A 20,086-nucleotide genomic window follows, 5' to 3' on the forward strand; every position below is an offset into this window, starting at 1 on the left:
GTCACCTTTTATGTACATCTGATATGCAATATCCAGTTACATTTCATTTATTATTTCATTATTATTGCTGTTTACATACTAAAAAAGCATTTTTAAAATGCAAGCTTTTGCAGATTACATAAATCGTTAAATGCTGTTGTATCTTTTGAGGTTGAATTTTGGATGCTAAAAATCAAAACAAAATAAGTTACGGTTAGGTTTATGGATAGGGATAGGTTTTAGGGGGAAAAAAGCATCAATAAATGGCTGTGGGATCAACCAACCACACTTGGCCTTTGGCCTTAACATATTTTATTCTAATTTTAATCATTTGGCATGCTTTGTCTACATTTTAAAAAATGATTTTACAAAGTTTTAAATAAAACAGATTTCTGGAGTACATTTACAATATAATATGATTTCACCCATTCTACTTGAGGAATTTCACGTTTAATTTAATGTCTTGCCATTGCTTTGTTATTATTTGTGAAATGTAGCAATATCTGAGTGAAAATTGTTTCAAAGTTAATCCTAAAACCATTTTTTTTTTTCAGTGTAGGCAAATTAATCCAATTCAGCAGGTGAATTTTGCATTTCAGTTGTATGTAAAATTTTGTGTAAAGAGATTGGCAACTGAAAGCATGCAATATGTTATAGATATGCAGTTCCAGGAGATCAGTTGACTGAACACATTTAAATACATAAAAGTTGCATGCTCTTCCATAAAAGAGCCTATTTGTCTCCTAACACTTTGTCTCCTAACACTCCTAACACTTTTATTCTTTCTCTCTTCAAGAAAAGCCTCTTCGCAAACTGCCATGTCAACACAAAGTGTGGTAACAGAGAGAGACGTTCGCTGTCTGTTAGGATCTTTGAGCTCCGCCAACAAACCAGCACTTAGCATACTGTTGTCTTGATGGGGCACACAGATACACTGCTTGACAGTGGTCCACCAGCCGGCCTCGACCCAGCAGTTGTGCTCCGGTGACAAGCTAACAGCTGCTGCCAGGGCTCAGAAAGACACGCTATAGTTGAAGCAGGTTATTCCAATCATAATTCCAGGACAGAGAATATCAGGTAATTATGAGTGCAACACCACACAAAACTACTGATGATGATGATGATGATGATGATGTGAAAATACAATCTTAAAGGTTCCATAGGGACAAAAAATATAGGAAAGAAAGAAACTAATTAAAGCCTACAATACAACATCACCTTTGTGAAATGTGTTAAAGGTGACATGTGATTTTTTTTCCTCACAAAACTGCTGCTGCTGAGCAAAAGAAAAGAAAAAAAATCTTAAAAGGTACCAGAGGGACAAGCTATTCTTAAAAAAGCAGAAGAAAAAAAAAGAAATTAAACAATAAAACACAACATCACCTTTGTAAAATGTGTGAAATTTTTATTGATGTTAAACTTCCTGGTGCCTATTTTTACTTAAAGTTGCAATCAGTCATTTTTCCTTATTAAAAAGTTTTACCTCAAAAAAAGTTTTAATTGCAACCAGAGGTGTAAAGACATCCTGAAAACCATACTAAAGTAAAAGTACAGATACCTTGCAGCGAAAATGACTCCATTACCAGTTACAAGTCACCATTCCAATACAACTTGAGTAAAAGCATCTGATTTTAACAGTACTTAAGTATTTTACTCATTCTGAAGGAAGGCTCAAAGATGCACTAGTCCTCAACGCCTTAGAGACATGCCAATGAAAAACAAGAAACAGCTGGTTTGTGAGGAGAGCAGTCACACATTTATATAAAACCAAACACCTCAATATTGCAATCGACACAGCAGCCTCTTAAAGGAGAACTCCGGTCAATTTTAACATTGAGCTCATTTTTTTGTAAATTTGGAGTGCTGTCAGTACAGAGAACAACAACAAAAATCGGTGTTGCCTACACCGTGTTATCCTCTTTTTAAAATTTGCACCCTGTTGACTTCAGTGGGGCAAGTTTTAAACCTGCTTTTAGCCTCTTAAAGGGTTAGTTCACCCAAAAATGAAAATTCTGTCAGTAATTACTCACCCTCATGTTGTTCCAACCATGTAAGTCTTTAGTTCATCTTCGGATCACAAATTAAGATATTTTTGATGAAATCTGACAGATTTCTCACTCCATAGGCTTTCAGAGGGACCCAAACTCGCCGGCCCAGAATAGTTATTAAAAACATTGTTAAAATAGTCCAAGTGACTACATTAAGTTTATCATGCGACGACAATACTTTTTGTGCGGAAAAACAACAAAAATAACGACTTTATCCAACTATTAGTGTTCTTCAATGTGGGCCTCTGACGAGAGTTCACGGGAGCGCCAGGACGCATGCGCGAGAACTGAGATTACGGCGTTCTTCTTCTTCTTCTACTTGTTACTGGCTGCTCACTCCTTGGGAGTATTACCGCCATCTACTGTACAAGATGACGTCCCGACATTGCCGGAAGCGCAAAACGGTCTATTTATAAGCAGAGGAAGACGCACACTGTATGTAAGCTATTCAACACTTTTGTGATTTAGGTCTCGATGATGTCGGGACCAGAGTCCTGCACGGGTCCGATTTTGTAAATCTGCATCCGCCCGTACCCGCAGTGCTTCAAACTGCATCCGACCCGTTATCCGTCAACAGCACTAATTAAAATCTGCACCCGACCCGCTTAAAATAGAACCGACACCCGACCCGCACCCGAAATAAAATAATTTTAGCCAATCACATTATAGACACAATTACAATTATTGCCAGGTCATACAGAAGTTATAACCACAATTAACACAAGGACAACTTCAGCCGAAGCTGTCAAAAGGCCGGTACATGAAGAACATGGCTAACGTTACCACAAAACTGAGTAACCTAACAGACGCGGCTACAACACTATATCTGCCACGCAATTTCGTCTAGCCTACATCAGACAATTTTGGGTTCAAACACGCCCTGCACACCACACATACTGAACAGTGTTAAATTTGAAAAATACTGTTCGACAGAACTGCTTGGTTTGTTACCAGTTATCTGCGTGCTTCCTCGTCGATGAAGTTCCACATTTGCGGCTATAATCCAACACGAAACTGCATGCAGCAAAGCCTTTCACAATATTGTTTTCTTCAGATAACTCCAAATTTCTCCCACACACTGGACTTGACTTTTGATGACGTATTGTCGACACAACTTGTCTCCACTAGCTATTCTTTTCTTCAACTCCTCAGCATCCATCTCGACGACTGCAGTGAAAGCAGATCACGCGCGCGCAGTTATGAGGAATTTTTAAAACTGAAAGTATAGATTCCTGGGAGGGCGTGGCGCGTGGGCACAAATAAACTGATGTGGATTTTAAATTATTTTATCAACTTGAAATACAGGAATATTTTTGTAGATGTGTTCCTTAAAATATGCATATATTTTTACGTTTGCATGTGATTGTTTTAAACCCGTGTTTAGACCCGTGTTTCCCCCGTGTCCGACCCGCACCCGTATCCGACACAGTTGGATATTTTTCACCCGTTTGAGCAAAATTTGCGGGTCACCCGTCGGGTGCCCGAACCCGTGCAGGACTCTAGTCGGGACGTCATCTTGTACAGTAGATGGCGGTAATACTCCCAAGGAGTGAGCAGCCAGTAACAAGTAGAAGAAGAAGAAGAACGCCGTAATCTCAGTTCTCGCGCATGCGTCCTGGCGCTCCCGTGAACTCTCGTCAGAGGCCCACATTGAAGAACACTAATAGTTGGATAAAGTCGTTATTTTTGTTGTTTTTCCGCACAAAAAGTATTGTCGTCGCATGATAAACTTAATGTAGTCACTTGGACTATTTTAACAATGTTTTTAATAACTATTCTGGGCCGGCGAGTTTGGGTCCCTCTGAAAGCCTATGGAGTGAGAAATCTGTCAGATTTCATCAAAAATATCTTAATTTGTGATCCGAAGATGAACTAAAGACTTACATGGTTGGAACAACATGAGGGTGAGTAATTACTGACAGAATTTTCATTTTTGGGTGAACTAACCCTTTAACATCCTTGATGTGTCATTACAAGTGCCCAGCCATGTGGAGTGATTCCTTCAGAGTGAACATGGTGAATCTGACTGCAGTAGATGTGAAAGATATGAATAAAAGTGTTAATTCAGTCAGCGCACATACCTGTATTTACTTCCTGTTTTCGGTCGAAGTCCACAGTAGTCGATTGTCGAGTTCTCCACTGTTGCTTAGTTACCTATGATCACGCGCGTGAACTCGACAATCAGGTAAATACAGGTATGTGCGCTGGCTGAATTAACATCACTTTTATTCATATCTTTCACATCTACTGCAGTCAGATTCACCGTGTTCACTCTGAAGGAATCACTCCACATGGCTGGGCACTTGTAATGACACATCAAGGACGTTAAGAGGCTAAAAGCAGGTTTAAAACTTGCCCCATTTAAGTCAACAGGGTGCAAATTTTAAAAAGAGGATAACACGGTGTAGGCAACACCGATTTTTGTCATTGTTCTCTGTACTGACAGCACTCCAAATTTAAAAAAAAATGAGCTCAATGTTAAAATTGACCGGAGTTCTCCTTTAAACCTCAACAGACACTCAAGTCTCAGTTAAGCTCAAGTGCTCAAAAAGGGGACAAGTAAACCAATAATCCTTAATCCTCTTCATAAAATAAAGAAATAAATAAAATAATGTTAACTATAATTAAAGCCTTAAAAAATCAACGCCTACTGTACTTGCTCTGGACCTACTGGTTTCGGCCTCATCACCGGCTGCTGTCATGTCCTCATCTCATTTATAAAACACCTACAATTCAGCAACCTGCTAATACACTTGCATTTGTGTAAAGTAGCCTTGTTGACAAGTTTGTGTAAGTAAGGACAAAATGCACAAGATGTAGCACCTTCAATATTATTTTGAAGAATATCGGTAACCAAACAGTTGATGGGCCCCATTGACGACCATTGTATGTAAAAAAATACTATGGAAGTCAATGGGATCCAATCAACTGTTTGATTACAGACCATCTTCAAAACATCTTCTTTTGTGTTCAGCAGAAGAAAGAAATTCATACAGGTTTGGAACAATTTGTGGGTAAGTAAATGACAGAATTTAAACTTTTGGGTGAACTATCCCTAAAGTAATTAATTACATTTACTCAAATATGCTACTTTAAACCACTGATTGCAACCTCATTGGAAACATGTGCCTCTACCTACATTTTTTGCCTACCTATACATAAAATAAAATAAAAATTCACTGCAGTTTCAAGCTGAAATAAAACGGCAACAACTTTTTATTCCTTATCACACAAATTATGATTATGGGAGCAGATATTATGGGAGCAGATATTATGGGACCTACTATGAACCACCTATCATGGGAAACTTTCACTCACAGAATAAATAAATAATGTCTCACTGGCATTGCAACAAGTGCATTTCCAGAATTAAATTAGCCATACTATTTTTACATGATGCCATTCATGCCTCTTGCTGTCACAGACTGCCATATCAGCAAACACAACATAAAAAAAGAATGCCCGCCAGCTGCATGCAACTAAGTTCCTTCACAGTTGCGCATCTACATCTAGTAACTCATACAGACAGTTTTAATGTCAAGGCTATGCATCTAAAGCTTAAACAACTAAAATAATAATGGTAAAATAATGTGTTTTCTTACAGCATCAATGGCTAATCTCATAAATAGGCTTGGGAATCGAAGACTCACATTGTTTTCTGTGCTGCGCACACATCCAAAACGTGTGCACAGAAAGCTGCCTCCCATACAGAATAGAGCGCGATACTGAACCGAGTTCTCTTCCACGTCTTTTTGCACTTACACAAATACACACAAACATGTCATAATATTCTCGTAAACACTGTTGGTTATGTCTTAAGTGAACTTAAACAGTTGGCAAAGAAAAAGCATACTATATTGGATCCGTTAAAGCTCTTAAAGTGACAGCAGCCTGATATTCCTGCTCCTGTCTCTTTAATAACGTTCACAAACAACAAAAGACAAAGATACATTTCACTTGCTCTTTTATACAGAATAACTTCTGTAACTATACTTGTAACGTATATTTTTTTCATAAAGTGCAGTTATTTTACATTTGATTACAGTTTCTGTACCTAAATACCTTAAAATCTTAAAACACTGTTTATTTCAATCATATTTTTGTTCAGGTGTATTTATTTGTGCAATTGCTTATTTGCTTATTTGTTCTTTTTTCATTACTGAGTGTTTACTTGTCTTTAATAGTGCTTGAAATTTATATTAGTTAGGTAAGTTGTTTTTGTTGTGGTATTTTTAAACCAGGCAAAAGTTCCTTGTGTAAGTGTTCTATAGCCTGTCGATTTTTGTTTACGGTTTTCAGCTACAATGAAATATTTTGCAATAAGGCTTAGAATAAATTTGAATATTTAAAAAAATATATATATTTTTTTTTTCCTTATTGGAAGTGCAATTTATATTTATTTTTAAATTACATTTAAAATTTATATTACATTATTTTTAAATTTAAGTATTTATAACATGTCATTCGAACAAGTAGCGAAACTGTTTCAAATACATAACCGGGTGTGCTGAGTGCCTCCAAAATGAATCGCTTGATTGAATGAATGAATGCATGAATGAATGAATGAATGAATGAATGAATGAATCAGTGACAAATCTTTTTTTTTTTTACATTCATTTTTTCACCACCTACTGGCATAATGATGTATAATGATCCTGGCATAATGATCCTCCCCCATTAGAAAATTTATTTTAACATGTAAACAAGCATTGTGGTGCACTCTGAAGAAAATAAAGAGAAAAGACAACATTTGCTTCTAGTCAAAAAACAAAAAAAACATTTATTGACAAACTAGGGCTGGGCATTGACACAAATACCACTATTGGATTAGATTTCAATTCAATTAACTATATTAACAATATTGATTAATTTGGGGCCTATCAGGTACAGTACATGGTAAATTTCCTCAAAGTATAAAAATATATCTCAACTAAACTCTACAGGGAACCACAATTGGTTGCTACATCATTATAATATTAAAATGTAAAATAAATTTATTTGTAGGATACTTACATGTATAGGCCCCTACATATAAGGACGTTTTTATAATAATGTTATAATACATTTTAATGACATAATTAGCCTATGTTTATCCTCGTTTTTATATTTAAACAATGGTGGCTGTCATAAAACGGATTTATTCAAACATGCATTCAATATTGAAGAATAGGCTAAATAAAAATACAAAAGACTATAGTTGTTACGAAACGGCTCCGAGACTCGAAGGTGAAGATCCAAATGCAGTTTATTTACAGAGTAGTCGTACAGGCAGGGTCATCAACAGCGAACAGATCAAAGGAGGAAACACAGAGAATATCCAAATAACAGGCAGAGGTCAGGGCAGGCAGCAATAATCAGAGTCCAATAAACAATCCGAGTCAGGCCAGGCAGAGAAACGATCAGGAAACAGTGAAACAGTCCAAGGTCAGCAAAACAAGAATCAAACACAGGTAAATAACGCTCAGAAATGTAGTAACAGTAAAAAAACAAGACTTCGCAGTGAGGGTGAGAATGTGTGAGACATAAATAGTCCATAGAATGAGGATCAGGTGTGACTGTAATCAGGAACAGTGCAAGTGAATAATGCAGTGCAGGTGTATGAAGTAATCAGTCCAGGTAGATGCAGGATGGGAAATGTAGTTTATGAGGAAGTGATCCTAGTCTATTGTGGAGCGCCCTCTGGTGGCTCTCGAGGGCACTCCAGCTGGTTATCGTTACATAGCCCCTCCCCAAAGAGCGGCTTCCAGACGCTCCAAAACTGTCCAGGTGGGAGGTGGCCCGGAGGCGGATCCGGGGGCGGGATGGAGGGCCAGGTCCGTGGAGCGGAAGAGGACCTTGAGACTGCGGTAATACGGGAGGCCAGGACGGAGCCCTCTTCACCGCTGGTCCCGTCCAGCACAGAGCCCTCTTCACCGCTGGTCTCGTCCAGTACAGAGCCTTCTTCACCGCTGGTCCCGTCCAGCACAGAGCCCTCTTCACCGCTGGTCTCATCCAGCACAGAGCCTTCTTCACCGCTGGTTCCGTCCAGTTCAGAGCCCTCTTCGCCGCTGGTCCTGTCCAGTTCAGAGCCCTCTTCATCGCTGGTTCCGTCCAGTTCAGAGCCCTCTCCATCGCTGGTCCTGTCCAGCTCAAAGCCCTCTTCATTGCTGGTCCTGTCCAGCTCAAAGCCCTCTTCATCGCTGGTCCTAACCAGCTCAAAGCCCTCGCCGCCGCTGGTCCCGTCAAGCTCAGAGCACGTTGAATCTGATCCTGATACTGAGCCTGAATCTGTTCCTCTTCCTCTTTCTGCGCCTGTGTCTTCGGACAAGATGGCCGACTCCACGCCTGTGTCTTCGGACAAGATGGCCGACTCCACGCCTGTGTCTTCGGACAAGATGGCCGACTCCACGCCTGTGTCTTTGGACAAGATGGCCGACTCCACGCCTGTGTCTTCGGACAAGATGGCCGACTCCACGCCTGTGTCTTCGGACAAGATGGCCGACTCCACGCCTGGGTCTTCAGACAAGATGGCCGACTCCACGCCTGTGTCTTCGGACAAGATGGCCGCTGCCGAGCCGGATCCAGTATCTGCGGACAAGAGGGTCGCCGCCGAGCCTGTTCACGTCACGTCTGCCGAGTCTGTGTCTTCGGACAAGATGGCCGCCGCCGAGCCGGTGGTGTCTGTTCCAGTTCCTGAGCCGGTGTCTGTTCCTGTGCCATGGCCGCCTGAAGGGTCGTCTCCGCCCTGGCCGCCTGAAGGGTCGTCTCCGCCCTGGCCGCCTGAAGGTTCGTCTCCGCCCTGGCCGCCTGAAGGTTCGTCTCCTCCCTGGCCGCCTGAAGGTTCGTCTCCTCCCTGGCCGCCTGAAGGGTCGCCTCCTCCCTGGTCGCCTGCACTGCCTGCTCCGGCCTGGTCGCCTGCACTGCCTGCTCCGGCCTGGTCGCCTGCACTGCCTGCTCCCCGGCACTGCCTGCTCCGCCCTGGTCGCCTTCACAACCTGCTCCGCTCCACGGGCCTGGCCCTCCATCCCGCCCCCGGATCCGCCTCCGCTCCACCTTCCTCCTGGACAATTTTAGGAGCGTCTGGAATCCGCTCCTTAGAGGGGGGGCTATGTAACGGTCACCAGCTGGAGTGCCCTTGAGAGCCACCAGAGGGCACTCCACATCAGACACTCACGTTCACTCTCAAACTACATTTCCCATACTCACTGCCCGGACTCATCACTTATCACTGATCACATTCACCTGTACCTCATTCACTGATTGCATTCACCTGTGTCTCATCATCCTGTTAGTCTCAGTCTATTTATACCATATTCATTCACTCACCGCGAAGTCTTGTTTAAGTGTTATACTGCATCTCTGAGCGTTTTCACTGGTTTCATGTATTTTGGTTTTTGGATTTCTTGCCCTGTTCCCTGGATTACTCTTTTGCCTCTGGTCCCTGCCTGTTTTGTTTGTTTCTTTGTTTGGACTGCCTGCCTGTGTACGACCCTTGCCTGTTCTTTGGATTACTCTGTTTATTAAAAGCTGCATTTGGATCCCAACCTTCAAGTCTCAGAGCAGTTTGTAACAATAGTGCATATGTATCTTTCAACATACCTTCCGAGGTTAAAGGTACAATATGTAAGATTTTTGTAATAAAATATCCCAAAATCACTTGCACAGTGTGATATATTTCCTGCAGTTGTGTTTCAATATCCCAAAAGTTCCCAAAGACTTTTAATTTCAGAGAAATGTCCTCGTCCCTGGTCATTGTCGCATAATATCCGCATTATCCATAGTAACCATGGCGACAGACGTGGAGAATTGCGTTACGTCTAGCGGCACGCTCACACTGTTGTTGTTTCATTCAAACATTATGGACCATGGCCAGCAGACTTTGGGACAAAAGGAGAAATAAAACGAGGATCAATATCAGCGTGGCGTTTTCGAGCTCCACGTCCGCGACTAACTTCGACTTGACAGAGACGCCGCTCTTGCATATACTTTATCAGACAGGTAAGCAAATGTACATAAAACTAATCAATGTTATATAGCTCAACATGATGAAATGTTAGAATATGATCAGTATGTTATTCTAATGTTGATCTAGCTTACTGCTTGTCTCATATAGCAAACAAACTAACACATAGAATAACATTATAACTTTCAACACACTCAAATGCAGTTTAGTGTGATAGTGTAGACCAAGTGAAACAGTGCTGTGTTACCTCACAAGTTTAATTCGTCAAATAAACTGACCTGTGTGAGTATTAATTCAGCACTTGCGGGTAGTTCGGTAGAATGAAATGTCCTCATTCCTTTATATCTGCGTGACTCGCGTGTGGCGCTGATATCCGTCTCTCATTAGCAGTCATGCTATGCTTCATACCACAGTCATGTTTTTAAAACATCAATGTATTCACTCATCCATAAACATTATTTGATACATTGGCATGACGGCAAGTTCCATAATTCCGCTTAATGCGTCATCAACCTACGCCTTTGTTATTGTAAGAGGTTAGCGACCCCTAGCAGCGAAAAAAATAGGCTACATATTGTAGCTTTAATTTATTTTTATTTCGTGTTGTAACTAGTAAACGGAAAATATAATCGGTTCATGGGCGCTCCACTTGAACTGAGGAACTAGTCAGGACAAATCGCCAAAAAAGATTGCGAAAGATCGAGACCATGCTCCGGACTATGGTCTCATTCCGAAAATGCCTTGTTGATGCTACAGGTCAGAGGAGAATGGGCCGGCTGATTCAAGCTGATAGAAGAGCAACTTTGACTGAAATAACCACTCGTTACAACCCGAGGTATGCAGCAAAGCATTTGTGAAGCCACAACACGCACAACCTTGAGGCGGATGGGCTACAACAGCAGAAGACCCCACCGGGTACCACTCATCTCCACTATAAATAGGAAAAAGAGGCTACAATTTACACGAGCTCACCAAAATTGGACAGTTGAAGACTGGAAAAATGTTGCCTGGTCTGATGAATCTCGATTTCTGTTGAGACATTCAGATGGTAGAGTCAGAATTTGGCATAAACAGAATGAGAACATGGATCCATCATGCCTTGTTACCACTGTGCAGGCTGGTGGTGGTGGTGTAATGGTGTGCGGGATGTTTTCTTGGCACACTTTAGGACCCTTAGTGCCAATTGGGCATCGTTTAAATGCCACGGCCTACCTGAGCATTGTTTCTGACCATGTCCATCCCTTTATGACCACCATGTACCCATCCTCTGATGGCTACTTCCAGCAGGATAATGCACCATGTCACAAAGCTCGAATCATTTCAAATTGGTTTCTTGAACATGACAATGAGTTCACTGTCCTAAAATGGCCCCCACAGTCACCAGATCTCAACCCAATAGAGCATCTTTGGGATGTGGTGGAACGGGAGCTTCGTGCCCTGGATGTGCATCCCACAAATCTCCATCAACTGCAAGATGCTATCCTATCAATATGGGCCAACATTTCTAAAGAATGCTTTCAGCACCTTGTTGAATCAATGCCACGTAGAATTAAGGCAGTTCTGAAAGCGAAAGGGGTCAAACACAGTGTTAGTATGGGCTCGATGGTGTTTTAAGCCCCCAATGGCTCCTTAGAGGCAGCTAACCCTACCCTCAACCTTAAACCTACCCATCCCCTCGCTGCCTGGAAGGCGCCATTGGGGGCTTAAAACACCAAACACCTTAGTATGGTGTTCCTAATAATCCTTTAGGTGAGTGTATACTGTAGCTACTGTAATCGGCTATTTTAACTCACTTCTCATTCCAGTCAAATCATCCAAACACTGGCATGGCTGAAGATCGTGTTACTTTCCGGTTCGTCCTCATTTCCAGTCAAGGTTGGTAGATAAATTCACTCACGAATCCGCATCACTCTGTGAATTGTTTACTCGCAATTCGATTCGCGACAAAATTTTAGATCCGGTCCAGTGAAAAGAATCGTCTCAAAGTTCACGATCACGAATCGCGCAAATATTCACAAAGCAGTGTTTCTCTCAGCATTCAAGAGATTTTTTTTCTGAACATGACTTCATTAACTAGTAATTTACTGACTCACCCCTTCAGATACACGGAATAAAAACATCATCATTCATTAAACATAATTAATCTGATGCAGGTTGAGGCAATGTTTGTTTTGTACTGTGTAACAGTCTAGCAAATTACATGTTCTATATTCCTTTCATATTTTCTCTCGTCTCTCTGTGTGTCTCCTCGTTCTTGTAGCTTTGTGAAGGCAAAACGTTGAAGGGTAATTACCTCTTCATTATGTAGAGGAGAGAGAAAAGAGAGGAAAAAGATGTAGCAGTCTGTCAGCTGTCCTGGTCTGAAAGGTCAAAATGGGAGAAGGCTGTGGTAGAGAAAGGCCAGCAGTGACGTGTCCCATTCAAAAACACACGGCACGTCACAAGTCTTCATCACAACAGAGACAGCTCACTGCACTGCTCTAACCAAACTGCAATTGCAATGCAAATTCAATCATTCTGAATGGCATCTTTCAAGCGAGTTAAATCTTCTATGCAGTTGTTCTCAAAGTCATTCTAATGTGATGGGTGAGTGACTATTTAGAGAGAAGTTAAAAAAAATGCCCTGTACAATTTGAGAAAAAAATGTGTATTATTAGTTTAAAACATAATGATTATTATGATTTCAGTATCCGAGAGTCTGCCAATAACTGATTTATCTTATGCAAACGAAGCATTGATAATTACTCTAATGAGGCTAAACTGAGCTGATAATCATAACAGCTGAGTTTTATTACATTTTTATCTTGTAGAAAAAGACTAAATGTAATTAATCAAAACATACAGAGCACTCTTGATGTGAAACTAGATCAACCAAATTTATTCATTATCTTCTTTGAACATATTTAATTAACTCAATAAATCAAATATAGTCGTTTTATTTGGACAGAAAAAAATGGATGAAAAAAGATTCAGTTGAAGCTAAACTAAAAACAACTGAAAGTGCCAAAAGATGCAGCTGTTATGTTTTTAGCAGAGGTAAAATAGGGCATAGAGTTTATCTTCCTCTTACACTATCAACCATGTATCAGGAATGTCTCAGATCTGTATCTGCTGAACTAAATTAAAATGGGCGCTTTGTGCCGCCAAGGGTAGATGTGTGTATCTGTGTGTGAAAACAAATTTATATTTTAAATATAATATAGTTTCAAACAACCATAAAATAAAATAATAATAAAGGTTATTTAAAATGTAAGGAATAATATTTGCAATATCCAGGTTAATGTCATGTTAATTTTTTTTATATTTTTGTATTTTGCATTGTTGTACTGTCAATAGTTAAAAAAAAAAAAAAACCTAAGTCAGTACAATTCTAGTGGAGCTGAAATAAGTGTTAAGTAACTAACACCAATAATTCCTTTTCCAGCGGTATTGATATAATTATAATGAAAAAGCCGTTTCTACTGTCCTCACAAAACCTGAACCCAACCTGTTCAGCTATTTATTTGGCTGACAGACCATGGGACTAAACCAAACAAATGTTTAGTTTCACTTAGCCTACTCATGACCTCCAAATTTCAAAACATCAAAGCAGTCACTTTAATCAAACTAAAAATATTGATTAATGTTTGATTAATATGCTGAGTAAATACAGATTAAAATATTCCTAAAGTGCATATTCTGTCAATAATGTGCTTGAGAATTTTATGCACTTTCATGAGATCGTGTTTCATAATGTGCTACTGGGCCGGCCCTCTGTCAAATTTTAAAACCCAGTGTGGCACCTTGAGCCAAAAAGTTTGCCCACCCCTGTCCTAGAATGACAGTTTGCAGAAAACTCATTAATTTATTAATTTACATCTATTCTTTCTGACCATATTGGGAATTTCAGATACATTTCTATCATTGTTATTTTTCTCAATGTCCAAAAAAAAAAGATAATTATTTTCTTTTAAGATAATATTAATAATTCTGACACATTCAAATAAAACTGTATTTGAAGAGTTCCATCTGAAATCTTCTTATAGAATGATCATTTTTATCAAGCTTGTATATTTAAGTTCAGTAATTTCACTTAAATGACAATTAATAGGTCATTTTCATTGCCATTTAAGTGAAATTACTGAATTTAAATATACAAGCTTGATAAAAAGATCATTCTAGAAGAAAATTTCACTTAGAGGCTTTTGCATCTGAACTCTTCATTTAACAACTATATTTTAACATATTTTTCACAAACTGAATATTATAAACAATACTGTAACTATTTTTTCAACATAAAAAAACATTGTAACATTTCAAACAGAAGTGTGAAAATGCACCTCTTCTGTGTGCTTTCCTGAAGCTGAAATAGAAGAGCACTGTACACCTTCAAATTAGTGTAAATTGCTTTGATTAAAAGTGTCTGTCAAATGCATAAACATAAACACCCTCAGAGGGTTTGAGAAATTGACTTTTTTTAATCTGCCTTAAATCATGAAATGTGTTGGTCAAACTGTGAGCACATTAAACAACTCATCAGAGTCTGGACACTTTGCTGGCATGTTCCTGACCCTAAAGTCACACAATTTCTAATTTTCCAACAACTCAAAATTTGAAATTGAGTCATATTGTCCCTAATGGTTAAGGGATTAAATCTTGGTCAAATATTTTTATTTTTTTTTATTTTTTTTGAGGCCTCAAAATAGCATACCTCTCCTCAACCAGATTCAGTCTGAGGTATAGCACACATAATGTTGAATGTGTTATGCACCATTTAATTCATAAGTTTAGGAGTTTGTTCAAAACTAATTATTTACAGTGTTAATCTCCGAAAAATTGTACTGAAACCACCAAATGCAATTGGTACAGCATTATAGGTGCAATAGGTGGTCTGGGAACTTACAGACAAGACGGAACTTAGGCCTGCTAGTATTGAAAGCATACGATCCCACCCTCCCTGCAAATCGCCGTCCAAAGCCACGTATCCTCCAAAACACATAAACGCGCACAGACCAGAAGTGAGACGACCAGAGACAACGCTATTGGATTACATCATATGTCATTCACCAGTGAGAAAACTTTACAGTACAGTGAGGTGAGAAACAAGTGCTTGCTTGCATATGTAAGTATGTGATTGTGAAATGACTCCATTTCAGAAGTTGACCTGTTGACATAAAGGAAAGAATACACTGTATTTCAGCTTTATTCATATACGATTTCAGGACACAACAGCAACACAGTCAAATCTCAATGAAAATCTGCCAAGGGCAAAGTCAGCGGTACATATGTACTGTCAAACCTGAAATTTAGATAGATACTTGCCACTTGTTGTCGGGTTCAGAAGGAAAGCTAGGTTGTCTGCCTGCCATTCTTGCTCTGTCTGCACAGCGAACGTGAAACACGCTGATGACGTATGATGTCAATCATGAACAAACTTCGTAGTGGTATGCAAACACACGTTGACTGACAGGGAACACAATACATATCATTTTATTCTGACAGAATGAAATGATTGACAGACGATAAATATTTATAAAAATACATTCAGACCACAAAGTGATTGGTATCAGGATATGAAGAGACTTTCAACCAGCATAACAAAAAATGTTTCTGTAGAGAATCAACTGTATTGCACCTTTAATACGATGTTTCACTTAGCTAATTAGTTTAAATTATGAAACTGATCAATAACATCAGGATTTCCTGTTTTAGTGTACCTTTTTTTGGACTAATGGTGGTTAAAAATAGGTTGTTGTTTTTTTGGGACATTCGTCTTATTAAGTTCAGTTTGTTGCTCCCACCTCAAATGGGTTTGTGCCACATACACTTTCAGAACTTGAAAAATGCCATTAAAAATGTGAGTGTGACAAGTTTAAGTCTCCCCCATGAGGCCCACAGACCTGAAGTATCCTGTACAGACGAGTGATAAATGTGGTAACTTGTCTGTCAAAATTACCTTGTGTGAAAAAGAAGATTTTAGTGTTTTAGTGCTGATTCATTTTTATTTAGTAGACACTATCCCTTTACATATGTCTTTTTAAAATTCCTGCAGTAAAAAAACAGCAGAGAATGTGTCAAAAATGGCAAGATCATGAGTTCATTTCCCAGAGAATGTGTAACTCGAATGCACTGTGAGTTGCTTTGCATAAAAGTGACTGTCAAATGCATAAATGTAAATGCATTGTAAAATTAAAATATAATTCACTGGCAACTCTATAAACAAACTAAACTTTGTCAAACATTGTGTATCTTTTGTTGTGGATGTATTTGCTGTTATTCTGTAACTAATGGCATCCAGAAATATTTTTTTTCTTTTCAATAAATCCTTAAAGTCTCCCTGTAGTCAATAATTGTATCCCTTAAAACTCATCTTTGATCACCAAAATGACATATTTAAACATATTTAAACTTCATGCCTTAAAATAGCTTGAATGTAACTCTACACCCTTGCTTCATTTAGTATATGCAGATCTATGAACATGATAATTAGCCCCGCCTCCAGTCACTCATGCCAGCTTACAGATTCACTCGACCAACTTACTGAGGTTAAAGCTTCACAATGGTATGGCTCAGAACATCAGTGGAGAAAGGAATATAGTTCATCACAACATCATAATACATCATACACCTGCTATATTGCTAAATCTACCTGATTTTTCATATCAACAGAAAAATATACCGGGATAACCTGGCTTCTCTCAAGACTGCTAGATGTGATATGCTAAAGCCCGCCGGCACATTGACATGATTGGTTACAAGGTATTTTGTGACGTCAGAAACACCAGCGATTTCAAACCACGTTTTTGAGACTGTCTTTAGATCACTGCAGTTTTAAAGAGAAAATACTCAGCAATGGTGTTGACTTGTGAATTTGCACATGGTTTGTCTAAAAGCATATTAAAAACACCACATAGACATATAAACAACATTAAAAAGTTGGTTTTCACCACAGGGGGACTTTAAGAAACATCTCTTGCAACACCTTGGAGTGTGTTTTTAGGAACTGTAAAGAATTTCTGTGTAAGGCGTATGGTGATGACTGGCTTATGAGCCAATTTTTAATCCCAAGGGCCATCACCTTGCAAAAGTGTGTAAATTGTAGAAGTTGCGTTCTGAGAAAGAATTTTCACATGATCAAAATGCAATCTGTGATGTGCACTTGACTCTTACTAGCGTAGTTGTGAAATGCCTGGCAGGAAAGACTTTTTAATGCAAAAGTAATTGGTAAGCTTGTACAATGAATATCAGATGATGTGTTTATGGTAGGCCTACTGAGGTTTTATAAAGGAGATCTGGTGGCTTTTATAAATCCGAATTTTGATGGAAACTTTTACACATGAGTTCCCAGGTCTTTATTTGTTGGGGAAAGTGTTTTAGGGATGTGTACTTCATAAAGTCATAAAGCTTTTCTGAGACCAACTCCAATGGCTCAAACGGGGCTTCTGTTAAAGTTCTCAGGACCATTGCTATGTCCCAGGAGGGAACTCACGACCAACAGATAGGCCTCAACCATCTGGCACCAAACAAGAACTGAGACATCAAGGGATGCCTCAAAACAGAAGCTCCATCCAAGGGTGTGTGGCTTCAAAGGCACGAGCCAGCCCTGCTGTGAGACACTCTTGAAGGAACTCCAGTACTGGACTGACAGGGCAGTTAACTAGAGTTGCCATTTCAGGGCATAGAACTTTCTAGTAGAAGGAGCTCTGGAGTTTAGGGGACTGTAGGTTGTCTTCTCGGAGGCAAACAGATCCACTTCTGCTCTGTTGTACCTCTGCCATGTGGACTCCACTACTTGTGGATGGAGTTGAAAGTCTCTGGGCCTCAGCCCCTGCCTCAACAGGATGTCTGTCCCCATGTGTATATGCCCCGGAATGTAAACTGCTCTCAGAGAAAGGATTTTGGTTTCCACCCAGAGCAGGATCTGCTGCGCCAGCCTGAATAGCGGACATGAATGCAGCCCGCTCTGGTGATTGATGTAGGATACTACCGTAGTGTTGTCTGTAAGGGCCAGCACATGGTAGACCCTCAGCAGGGGAAGGAAGTGTTTCAGAGCAATTTGTGTGCCGTGAGAGATGAGGAACTCTGGTGTCTTCCAAAGCCAAAGTGATACTTCTGATACCCGCGGCGCGTGACACTTACGACTCTGGAAGGATGATTCAGAGAATGGAAACCTCTGCTCCTGAGACAGAACTTGAAAGGTCTCATGTGCAGTAGACCCAATGGAGTGACATCGGCTGCTGCCACCATACTTAATATTGCTATGCTCCACCCCCAAAAGCACGCCTGGGAAACTTCCTGTGTTCTGGCAAAAACTCAGTGTGAAAATAAGCATCTTTCAGTTCTGTAGTCACAAACCAATCCTCGAATTGAATTTGTGGCACTGTTAGTTTGACAATTACCATCTTGAACCTGTATGTCCGAAGAGTACAGTACAGGCCTGGTAGATCTAAAATTGGACGCTTCTTTTTGGGAACGTATGAATGAAGTACCAACTGTAGAACCCAGCTTCTCTTTCCTGGAGGGGTACATATTCTATGGCCCCTTTCGCCAGAAGAGAGCAGAGTTCTTAATCGAGAAATATATTGTCTCGTTCTGGCGCACTTTCGTTACCACGACACTTTGGAAATGAGGTGGATGTGTAGCAAACTGAATCCTGTAACCATTTCTTACAGTATTTAGGACCCACTGAGAGACATTGGGCAGAATTTGCCACACTGCTGTAAAGTCAGTCAGAGGAGTAATTTTTTTCGATAGAATCGTTCGGTGCCACGAAGAAGTGAAATGGCAGGGTATGTCCGAACTAACCAAAGAGAGAATTCACATAAGCAAAGATGGGGCAAAGGGACGTCTCTACCTCCTGAATAAGGTAAGCAGAGACACCCACTAATTTACCCTGAATGAAATCAGGCACACAATGTAAGTTTGAGCCATAGATGCCTCTCCTAGAAACCGTAGCTGCCATAGAACAGCCAATGGGGCGGGCCGTTTGTTTGGTTGCTCGGATGGCGAGATCTGTGGCTGAGTGGAATTCTTGAACTGCCTCAGGCCCAAATCCCTCACCATTTCACAGGTCAGCTTGGTACGCCAGCAGAACTGCCATTGTGTGCAGGGACGCACCAGCCTGACCCGCTAACCCATATGTCTTCCCAACTAAGTTAGATGTTACTCGGCAGGACTTAGTGGGTAAGGCATGTTTCCTCCACGATTATGCAGATGAGGGGGAGAGATAGGCCGCGAGTGTCGCCCCATATCCCTGCTCGTGCATACTGACCACTGTAGAGTATGTCAATAATGCCTGCATACGCACACGGTCCTAACACACATTTGGTTTGAGTCATCTTCGGTGATAAAGCAGGGGCATGGCATCACACACTTCCTATAACTCAACCCTGCAATTGTATAGACTAAACTCCTGATTTCTAATAGTTTTTCACACACACAATACAATGGAGGATCACAGACACACACTCAACAAGCATACAGCTTCTGAAGACAAAGAAGATGATGACACGCATTTCAGGCATCTATTTATGGTCTCGGTAATCCGTTCGGCCAATCAAGATTGGCGTGTTTAGACACGTGTTTCGGACACCGGCTCATGCAGAAACGTTCCCATAGTATCAATGCCATGACGCAGCGTTGAAGTTCACTTCGAAAGGTTAAGTTTTTATTAATTTTATTTTAAGGTTACTCTAAAAATGTATTAACGTTAGTCTGTCAGGCTCTGCATATGTTATGCAGACTAACTGCAATAGATTATGGCTCATATTATATTCTGACCTCATGTTTGTGTGCATGTAAAAAAAAAAAAAAAAAAAAAGGTTCTGAGGTTTACAATAATGAAACAAAATTAAACAAAATGCTTTGAATCACAGTTTGGATGTCATAGATTATGTGCTTTTGAAATAAATAAATAAATGTAAAAAATTTGCAAAAAATGTGTTGTTGTTGTTTTGGGCACAAGCTTTAAATCTCTGTTAAACACAACATTAGATTTGACTGCCTTGTGTCTTTTTAATAAAAAGAATCCTAGCATATTAATCCAAATCCATAATTAAGACTGATTCCATAATCCAGTGTGGAGAAACAAGATTTTCTAGAGTGGTAAAAAGGTGTTGAGATTTTTAACTGAAATGTT

Source organism: Abramis brama, assembly GCF_963993115.1.
Source record: "Abramis brama genome assembly, chromosome: 2".
In the NCBI taxonomy this organism is placed as follows: Eukaryota; Metazoa; Chordata; class Actinopteri; order Cypriniformes; family Leuciscidae; genus Abramis; species Abramis brama.